A 10302-nucleotide genomic window follows, 5' to 3' on the forward strand; every position below is an offset into this window, starting at 1 on the left:
TTCTAGATCATATTTCAGCTAAGAAATTAATACTTTTAGAGAGAAAATACATCATGTGCTCTTACTGATATTCGTGATTCAAATTTAGGATTACAGGACTTTAATTTTTTGATTTTATATTTTTATGCCTTGTAACTTATGCTGAAAATCTTGGTTCCTAAACACATTAACATAATTATTTACATATATATACATAAATATTTATATCTTCACAGTAACTATACCAATGCTATTACTAACAACATAATTACTGAAAACAGTAAGATTTCTTTGCAGTTCTTTTTTGTTCTTAGAATATATCCCACTAAAGATGTACATTCAACTACTGGGTTTTTTTCTCTTTCTTCTAAAAGTCACTTAAAGTCACCTAACTAAAGACTTAAAATAAAGACCTCAGGGCTTCCCTGGCGGCGCAGTGGTTAAGAGTCCGCCTGCCGATGCAGGGGACACGGGTTCATGCCCCGGTCCGGGAGGATCCCACATGCCGCGGAGTGGCTGGGCCCGTGAGCCATGGCTGCTGAGCCTGTGCGTCTGGAGCCTGTGCTCCGCAACGGGAGAGGCCACTACAGTGAGAGGCCCGCGTACCACAAAAAAAAAAAAAAAAAGTAAAATAAAGACCTCTCTGTGTGAGTAAGCTACCAACTTGATATCTAATAATTAGCTTCATTTGTTTTACTTTGCTTCTGATTTTTAAGGCTTGTGCTTTTATCTCGATTGAAATCGGTTTGTTTCATAATTGTGTATAACATATACATGATTACAGAGCCAAATATAGAAAGCATGCACTGTTAATTTAAAATCGTAGTCATAGGAGAAAGAAGGAAATTGCTAAGCTCTTCTAGCCAATACAGACAACTTAAAAACAGCTCTACCTTCATTTTTAAAAACAGCTGTCAAATAAAATGTTATTACTAGGGCAACATATAATTAAGCAAGGCTGCCAATTTTTTTTAAGATTTAAAAAATTTTATAGATATCAATTTTTTTAGGATTTTTAAAAAACAGTACATGATTACATTTCTCTAAAACCCAAGTGACTTAAAAGAGTCCTTTGTTACATTTAACATTTGCAACCAAATTCAGAACAGGATGAGGGTCCATATTTTATCAGAACAGGCTCTTTGGGCCAGTTTTCTACGGCTCTCAGGAGACTGTTTTTCCAAGCTGGCAGGGGAAGAGGGAACATCTTTCTTATCTGAGATACTCTTCACTAGGAATTGTCAATAAGGAGGACCTCCAGTCTCAAGGCCAAGCCCTGGAATCCCATTAAATAGCAGGAAGTGAAAAGAGCAAACTCAAACTCAGAATATGTGAAAGAAAAGGGCAATGAGAAGTTTTAAGATTCTGCCTCCAGAATTCACAAAGAGCTAAAACCAAGTTATTTCAGGTTCCCAAGATACACCTCTGCTCTTTCTTCATCCAACCAGATTTCTCTGGAAACTTTTTAAAATGTGATCCTTCTCCAAAATCAGCCCTAATTCAGAAAAGAAGCTTTGGGAAATTCTGCATCTGTGTCATCGTTGATGCTCCCCAGAAAGCTGCTAGGTGGTACCGAAGAATCTGTTCCATAACCCATGCCTTGGCACACACAGAGGGGATGCTAGGATTAACTGGGTGTAGTTGGTAGGTCCCCAAATTTCCCAGTGTATCTCAATAATCTTGTAAGAGATTTCTACCGTCAGATCCAGAATGTGGGAAAAGCTACCAAGAAAAGGGAAGATCATCTTTCCCCGCACCCCGCCTGTTTTAGCGTTTGGGCGTACCTTCTCACAATGGCTAAAGGACTATGACAAAAGCTGACAGGATCGTTATCAACAAAAGGATTAGCTCATACTCTTGGAATGCCCTTTACTATGAATAATGACCAGGGCACGGATACTGCTGGACTATAAAGCCTTACAGGTTTAAAACAATGATGAAATCCAATCCAAATTACTGCTGAAGTGTCCCAAGCTGGGGAATGATCCAGCACGTAAAGAGGAGCTTTACCTCCCTCCACCATTAAAAGTAGAGTTTCCAGAAGTCTGTCCAGGCTGGGGAATGCCCAGGCCATCCCCAGATGGTTGCCCCGGCTGGGAAAGGTCTGGCATGATAAGATATAGCCCACCCTCAGTCAGATGTTTATCAAAACGTTATGCAGGCTGGAGAGTGCCAAGCAGCTGAATTTATCCCCCAATTCTTGTTGTCCAGGTCGAGGAATGGCTGTCAGGAGAATCCCACTGCATTTCCTCTGGAACAGCTAGGCACCAGCCAGAGGGGAAGCCCCCTCCCCCATCCTGTTCCGCATTCCTGAGAAGAATGTGCAGGCTGAGATTAGTGGCCAAGGCAATGTCCTCCTCCTGTCCCAACTTTCCCGTCCCAGGAAGAGCTGACGAGGAGGTAAACGTAAAAGACCATCTTTTTAGATTTCTCCAAGACTATTGACTAAATAAAACAATATTAACAATGTAATGTAGAACATAATAGTAAGTAATATAATAGTAAAACCTTAGCAATAGTAATAAGAACATAAGTAATAGTAAAACATAAGTAGAACATAAGTAATAGTAAAACGCATGATACCAAAGGCAAATTCCCAAAGCGGCAAAAGGAGTTATACATGGTAACATTCTTACATTGTATGTGAAGTGTTACAGATTAATTCATGGCAGACTGTAACAAATTAAGGATGTAGACTGTAATCTTTGGAACAACTACCAAAAAAATAACACAGAGAGGCACAATTAGATGGAGATGAAATGGAATACTGAGAAATTACACGTGGCTAAATGATGTGCCTTGGTCAATGAAAGCTGAGTAGGTGTGACATGTGTTACTTCTGGGTGGAAGCATTTCGGAGCTGGTACTTGACTCTGGATGTCTCTTTTCTTGCTTTGTGTTGAGATGGCAGGATCCAAAGATGGTGCGCAGTGATTGTGCGCAACAACAATTCCCCCCAACCTACACACACGCTGACATTCACTGAACGCACAACATAGGAAATAAACCTTGTGTTAAGCCTCTGAGATTTTTGATATTTGATGGATACACTTGCATTCCTGGAATAAAATCCATTTGGTCACCATATAGTATTTTTTTTAATGTGCTGGTAGATTCTGTTTGTAAATAATTTACTTGTGTTTACTTCACTGGTATCTTTAAGTGAGATTGGGCTATGATTTTCTTTGTGTATGTGTGGAACGGGGGGCGGGGGGTGGTGGTAATCTATCAGATTTTGATAACAATGTTATACTCACTACATAAAAAATAATTTCGATGGTTTCTTCTGTTTCCTGCGTTCTGAAAAAGTTTAAGGAACATTGGAAATATCTAGTCTTTAAAGGTTAATAGAATTCTGTGAACTTAATTGGACTTGGAGTTTTCTTTCAGGGGGTAGCTCTGGGGTACATTTCTTTAGTTCATCTATGGAAATAGGTCTGTTTGGACTTTATGTATCTCTATTAGGACCAATTACATTTTTCTAAAAAATTAACTATCTCACCTAGATTTTCAAATGTATTTGCTGAGACTTGTGCAAGGTAGTTATACTTTTTTTCCTATTTTGATAATTGTTTCTTTTTTATTTCGTGTATTTGTGTTTTCTCTATTCTTTCTAGTAGTTTTAAAATTTTGTTGGTCTTTTCCTAGTAGGTTTTCTAGTAGTTCTTAAACTGTGTTGAATTTTTTAAAAAACTAACAGCTGATTTATTTTACCATTTTTGTTTTTAAATTATTCAGTTTCTTTTATCAACTTTCTGGTTTTATACATTTCTGTTAGAGTTGGATGCCATTTAATTTTTCTTTATTGTGTAAGTCATCTTGTCTTCTTTTTTCCTAGAGGCCAGAGGATTTCTTTTTTTACCAGCACTTAGAGTTTGACATAATAATTTTGCTAGGATTTTTCTTAGAGTTAACACTTCTGAGTCAGTTTTCCCAACCATTCACATGGTATGTCTTTACAGTATTTATATTCAGGGAGTTCTCCTTTCAGAGGGAGGAAAGTTTTATTGAATTACCATTTTATTTATTTTCATTTATTTAATTTATTTATTTTTGGCTGCGTTGGGGCTTTGCTGCTGCTCGTGGGCTTTCTCTAGTTGCGGCGAGAAGGGGGCTGCTCTTCGTTGCGGTGCACGGCCTTCTCATTGTGGTGGCTTCTCTTGTTGCAGAGCACAGGCTCTAGGCGCACAGGCTTCGGTAGTTGTGGCAGGCAGGCTCAGTAGTTGTGGCTCACGGGCTTAGGTACTCCGTGACATGTGGGATCTTCCTGGACCAGGGATCGAACCTGTGTCCCCTGCATTGGCAGGTGGATTCTTAACCACTGCGCCACCAGGAAAGTCCCTGAATTACCATTTTAAATATTAATTTTGTTCCACTGTTTTTCTTCAATACAGGTCAACATAGTTGAATTTTCTTCTTCGACTATATTCAGTTTGATTTGATTTCCATGGCCTCTTTTCCTTACCTATAACTTTCTCTAATATTCTTTTTTTCCTTTCTTTTCAGTTGGATATCTTCACCCTTGTGCATCTTGAATTTAGGTTTATGAGATAATTTTTCCTTTTTATTCAGTTTCTTTGCTGAGTCCTTCCAGTTCCCATTTCACATCTACCTCTGCTCAAAGTTTTTCATTTGCTTTGTGATTTCATTTGCATTGGCTTGTCCAATTTTTCTTTTAAGATTTTTTTTTGATGTGGACCATTTTTAAAGTCTTTATTGAATTTATTACAATATTGCCTCTTTTCTATGTTTTGGTTTTTTTGGCCGTGAGGCATGCGGGATCTTAGCTCCCTGACCAGGGATCAAACCCACACCCCCTGCATTGGGAGGCAAAGCCTTAACCACTGAACCGCCAAGGAATTCCCTGGCTTGTCTAACTTTAATTCATGCTGGAATGCTGCATTACAGTTTTCTTTTGCCTATAGTGGCTATTTCTTTTTTTTTTTTCTTTTTTGGTTCTATCTGCTAAAAAGTTTTGGTCTTTTCTTACTGTGTCCCCACAAGAGTGCCGCAGTTTTATTAATGTTCATATTTGGGCATACGTTAAATTTACTTAAACGGCTATTAGCAGGAGGATGCAGACACGGAGTGGGGCAGGGAGAGGGTCTGGGTTTCCTCAAGGGCTCCCCCTTCTGGTGCTATAGGGAGAGACAAATTCTTTACTATTTGGCACCTTTTTGTGGTCAGGCTTCCTCTGTTCCAAACTTGCTTTATTCAGTCTCGAATTACCAGCCCCTTCTGTGCTTCCCTTCACGCCACCTCTGGCTTCCACGGTGCCTCCCTCACCCCCAGAAGGGGTGCCTTTCCAAGACTGTCTGCTCTGGTCAAGCCCCTCCCTTTCTTCTCCATCATTGCCAGTGCTTACCGGGGAATAAACCTTTGTTGTTATCCAGATTCTGATATGGTTAGGACTCCTCCCTCTTATGGGTAACTTATTTGCTTCTTTATGGCTTAACAATTTCCCATCCGTACTCAGATTCATTCCCAGACTCAACCTGGCCATCTCTGTTAGTCTCCCAGGGAGGCCATAACAAATTATCACAAGCTTGGTACCTAAAACAAGAGACCTATTCTGGATACCAGATCAGGTGTCATCGGGCCACACTCTATGAAGGCTCTAGGGAGGAAGCCATCCTCACCTCTCCCAGCTTCTAGTGGCTCCTGGTATTGACTTGTGATGGCGTAACTCCCATCTCTGCCTCTGTCTTCACATGGCCTTTGTCCCTTTGTTGTCAAATCTCCCTCTCCTTCCTCTTATAAGGACACCATTCATTGGATCTGGGGCCCACCCTATATCCAGGATATCGTTATCAAGATCCTTAACTTAATTACATTTGCGAAGAGTCTATTTCCAAATAAGCTCACATTCACAGGCTTAGGGCCTGGACATATCATTTGGGGGAAGAGGGGACACAATTCAAACCACTACATACACCATCCTGACTTTCCCTATAGCACAGACTCATCTTCAACTCATGGTGACTTTGGTCAATGAAAATGTGGGAGATGTCTCCTGAGTCACCAGGACAATTGGATTCCACGGGGCTCCCTGGGCCCGAAAGGAAAAGGAGCAGATGGGCAAGGGGCAGAGAGACGAGTGCCTGGGCCACGGTGGGTGCTCAGAAACAGAAGCTGAATTGGAGAATAGAGGACTTTATGGAAGGAAGGGACCAGAAAGGGCAACAGAGTCTGTGTGACTTCCCAGGGCTCAGCTGTCTTAGTCGAGTTCTGACGCTCACCTGGCCTCCCTGACCTTGGCTGCTCTCCAAGGTGAGGATCCTAGCCACCAAGCAGAGGAGTGACAAGAGGACAGAGGTTTGCTGGGCAAGGGGAAATCCTGGGGCTGCCCTGGTTGCCAAGGGCTGCAGGAGGCTGAATGAGGAGAAGCAATGGAAAGAATGAAGTGGGGGAAAGGGGAAGGATCGAGTCCCAGAAATCCCCAAGTTACCAGAATGCACTTGAGAGAATTATTTGCCTGTTTTTCCTATTGGGTTTTATCCAGCGGCCTCTGCATATGCCTGCTTCTATAGGAACGATCCACAGGGTTTTGAGGGCCAGAGGGGCCAGCAGAGGCCAGAGGGAGAAGAAGAGGTAAACCTGTTGCTAGAGGATGAAAGGATGTGGCTTCCAGCTCAGGGTCCTCCCTTCCTCCTGAGCACAGCCATTCCGAAGACCATCAACCCCCATCCCAGCATTTCAGTGAGCCCAGCCCTTGGGAGGGCCCTAGGGAGAGGCTAGGAGTCCAGATACAGCTGCCTAGCCTAACTTCTCCTTTGCTCTGCCAAGGTACTGGACTTAGCCCGGAGGCTACAAGTACCAGACCCACCCCATTCCTGGATCTCATCTTCATCACAGCTCCTAAATAATGATCTCCCCAAAGCCAGGCACTTTGTCAATTCCACTTTATGATTCTGCGATTTGTGCTTTATACACTTTGAGGCTACTTTATCAGGGGCATATAGGTTAGCTTCAGGCTCGGTCTGTCTTTTTGCGAATTGTTTATTACTAAGTAAAGTTTCTCTTTCTAATACTTTTTGCTCTAAAGGCTATTCTCCTGACGTTACTATTGCTATAGCAGATAAGTTGCTCAGTGTTCATTTGCCTGGTTTACCTTCCATCCCTTTACCTTTATCTTTGTATCATGTTTTCAAAGCATCTTTTGCAAACAGCTTACAATCATATGTGTATTTTAAAACCAATCTATTTCTTTTGTTTCTCTTTTGATAGGCCCATTTACTTTATGATTAATACTTGAACTCATTTATACCATTTTATTTTGTACTTTTTATTAACTAGGCTACCTCTTCTCCCCACCCCACCCACTCCCAAACTTTCCTTCTACTACTGGACTTGGCTTTCCCTAATGTTTATATTTACATGCTCTATTTCTAGTCTCTCTGAGGTTACCCTTGCTGCATTAGTATTATTTATTCAGGGAGTTTATCCCAGGTTCCTCACTTCATGAGGGCCCAGGCTACGTATCTGGTCCCTGGTTAGGCATTTCAAAAGTTGTAGTGTCTACCTGCCCTTAGGGCTTATTTCAAATAAGCCCTGAAACCTCAGGCTTGCCTCAGTGCCAACTTTTGGTTACCAATCTGGCTATGATTTTTTGTAGTCATTTCTCATTTCCAAGGTTTTCTGTGATATCTATGATTCCAAGCTCAGCATTACAACTTGTTAACTTCTACTTTATTCCCACTTTTTGCATAGCTTGTAGCAGGTGCAAGGGGGTCTTCCTGGGTGAGCTTAGTCTGCCACTTTCCCGAAATCCTTAGGTGATTTCATTATCTCATTTAATCTTACTACAGGTTAAAAGGAATTATTCCCATTTCCTAAATGAGGGGATAACTATCTGTCACACTGTTCTCTTTGTTTCATATTATTTTAAAAACTTTCCTCCTTAACAAATCCCCACCGCAAAAAAAAAAAAAAAAAAAGGGCTTCCCTGGTGGAGCAGTGGTTGAGAGTCCGCCTGCCGATGCAGGGGACATGGGTTCGTGCCCCGATCCGGGAAGATCCCACGTGCCGCGGAGCGGCTGGGCCCATGAGCCATGGCCGCTGAGCCTGTGCGTCCGGGGCCTGTGCTTCGCAACGGGAGAGGCCACAACAGTGAGAGGCCCGCGTACCGCAAAAAAAAGCAAACAAACAATCCCCAACTAACAAGAAGTTAATGGGTTTTATTTATTTTTAACCTACACTTTTAGTTAGAATAATGCTAGCTGCCGTAATAGATTAGGCCGAAGTTCTCAGGGGCTTAAAACAGTAAGTTTATTTCTCACGCACTGAAGAATCTTCAGGGTCTCTGCTCCAAGCAGTCATTTAAGGATGCGGCTCCCTCCATCTTGTGGCCTCGTGCTCCTCTTGGGCCTTAGACAGCTCTCTATTCAGCCAGACGACGGGGAAAGAGAGGCTCTTGTGGGAGGTTCATGGAAGCCAGCCCTGGAAATGGTGTATATCTCTCTGTCCATATCCTACTGGCCGTAAGTCAAGTGGCTACCTATTTGACCGCAAGGGAGGCTGGGAAATGTAGTGCAGCTGTGTGCCCAAAGGAAAGGGAAATGGCTTTACTGAACAGCCAGTCTCTCTGCCTACATTTTGTAATCCTCTGTTCTACCATTTTCTAATTATCTGGAAATGATTTAATTACAAAGTTCTGTAATGATAAACTTCAGCTTATTCACTTAATCCCTTAGGTGGGCATGAAATCATCTGTGCATACGGTATTTGTATGAATTCGCTTTCTCCATTTCTTGGTTTAGCGTTCTCTGCCTATATTTTAACTTATATTACTCTTAACTTCTATTTTCTTACCTGTTCGCCTTCTTTGTTGCTTTGGTAAAACTTTTTACTTCCAGAAATGCCAATGGAAGGCAGTGGGGGCAAAAGGAGGGACACCCTTACCACATCTTAGCTGGGGAGAGAGGCCCCTGATCACCCTAGGTGGCCACCCAACCTTCAGGGATGCTCTGACTCAAACCCAGAGCCGGGCTGACCCCCCATGCCAGACTCGCCCTCCCCTGGGCTATCTCCCCCTCCCACAACCCAGACAGAAGCCCGAAGCTGGGCTATGGGAATCTATTCCTTCACGGCTGCCCTCAGATCATTCAGCTACAGTCACACCCACCTTCTCTCCACAAACAGTCCTGGCAGGGTCACAGGGAAGACTTGAGATGTCTCAATGAGTAGGGCTCCCCAGCTAAGGGGAAGCCCTCAGTGTGGACCCCTGATTTGTTCCTCTCAACAGAGCGGACGAGCTAGTCTCAAATTGTCTTTGTTCACAGATTTAGTCATTCATTTATTTACACAACCAGTTGGTCATTCATTTAAAATCCTGTGAGCCCACAGCACCCTGCAGGCCCAGCACTGGGCTGTGGATACTCCAAGCTGAATGAAACCCTCCTCCTGCTCTTGGGGAACGCTTTACAGTCTGTAAGAGACCATCTGGGGGCAGAGAAAAAGCTCTCGGTACAGTGATGAGTGCTGCTGGTGGTCTGCGTGAGGAAGGGCTGGGAGGTGTCACGGAGGTCACGGCAAGCTCAGTGTGAGGGCTTAGAGTTAAAGCGGGAGAGCTCAAGGTCCAGCCTCACCGCAGCCCCAAACCTCCTCAGTGCCAGGCTACGGGCACCCCGACTAGGCCCAGCTTCACACTTGTTGTTGGACTACGCTGTAGCCCAGCTTACCTGCCCACCCAGGGTCCTTCCTCACCAAGGCTGGACTTCCAGGGCAATCCTTCCACCTCATCACTGCTGTTCAGGCTGTTTAAAATGTTGACTACGGGAGAAAGACCCCTGTCTCCCCAGGCCTACGGCAGTCAGCACAACTCCTCTCCCCAGAAACCTGATATGGAAACCTCTCCCAGGAGGCGGGCCTGCCTTCTTCGCATCTGTCCTTTCTCGGCAGCTCCCGTTTGCTCTCACCATCTCACCGGGCCTCAGGCCCAGCCGTGGACGGCCTGGGGCTCCCCAGCAGGGCCGTGGGGGGCCCTGAGTCAGCCTGGATCTCCCGCCACCACTGGCCCTTCCCGGTCTTCGGTTTCGAAGCCCCGAGAGCTGGAGATGCAAGTGACCGTCCTCGGTGAACTGCAGCAGCAGACTGGTTCTGAAGTGGCCTGCTCAGAGGGCTGGGCCAGACATCCCCTGGGATTTAAACGTACGGATTCTATGACAAGGATGCTAGCAGCTCTGGAGCCTTCTGGGCTCAAGCACTGGGTATGTTTGAGAGTTAAAATTCTCACCAAGCAATCTCTGTATGAGAGAGGGGTTATCTGTTTACGATGAGGCTGCAAAGGCCCAGAGAATGTGAGGTTGTGGCTAAACTGAAAAG

General features: G+C 43.9%; 1 protein-coding gene across 1 annotated transcript in view; it reads right to left on the minus strand.

Moving 5' to 3' along the window:
- PPP1R16B (protein phosphatase 1 regulatory subunit 16B) overlaps nucleotides 1-10302 on the minus strand; it is a 135221-nt gene that overhangs the window by 121324 nt on the left and 3595 nt on the right. The window lies entirely within an intron of this gene.

Source organism: Orcinus orca, chromosome 16 (assembly GCF_937001465.1).
Source record: "Orcinus orca chromosome 16, mOrcOrc1.1, whole genome shotgun sequence".
Classification (NCBI taxonomy): Eukaryota; Metazoa; Chordata; class Mammalia; order Artiodactyla; family Delphinidae; genus Orcinus; species Orcinus orca.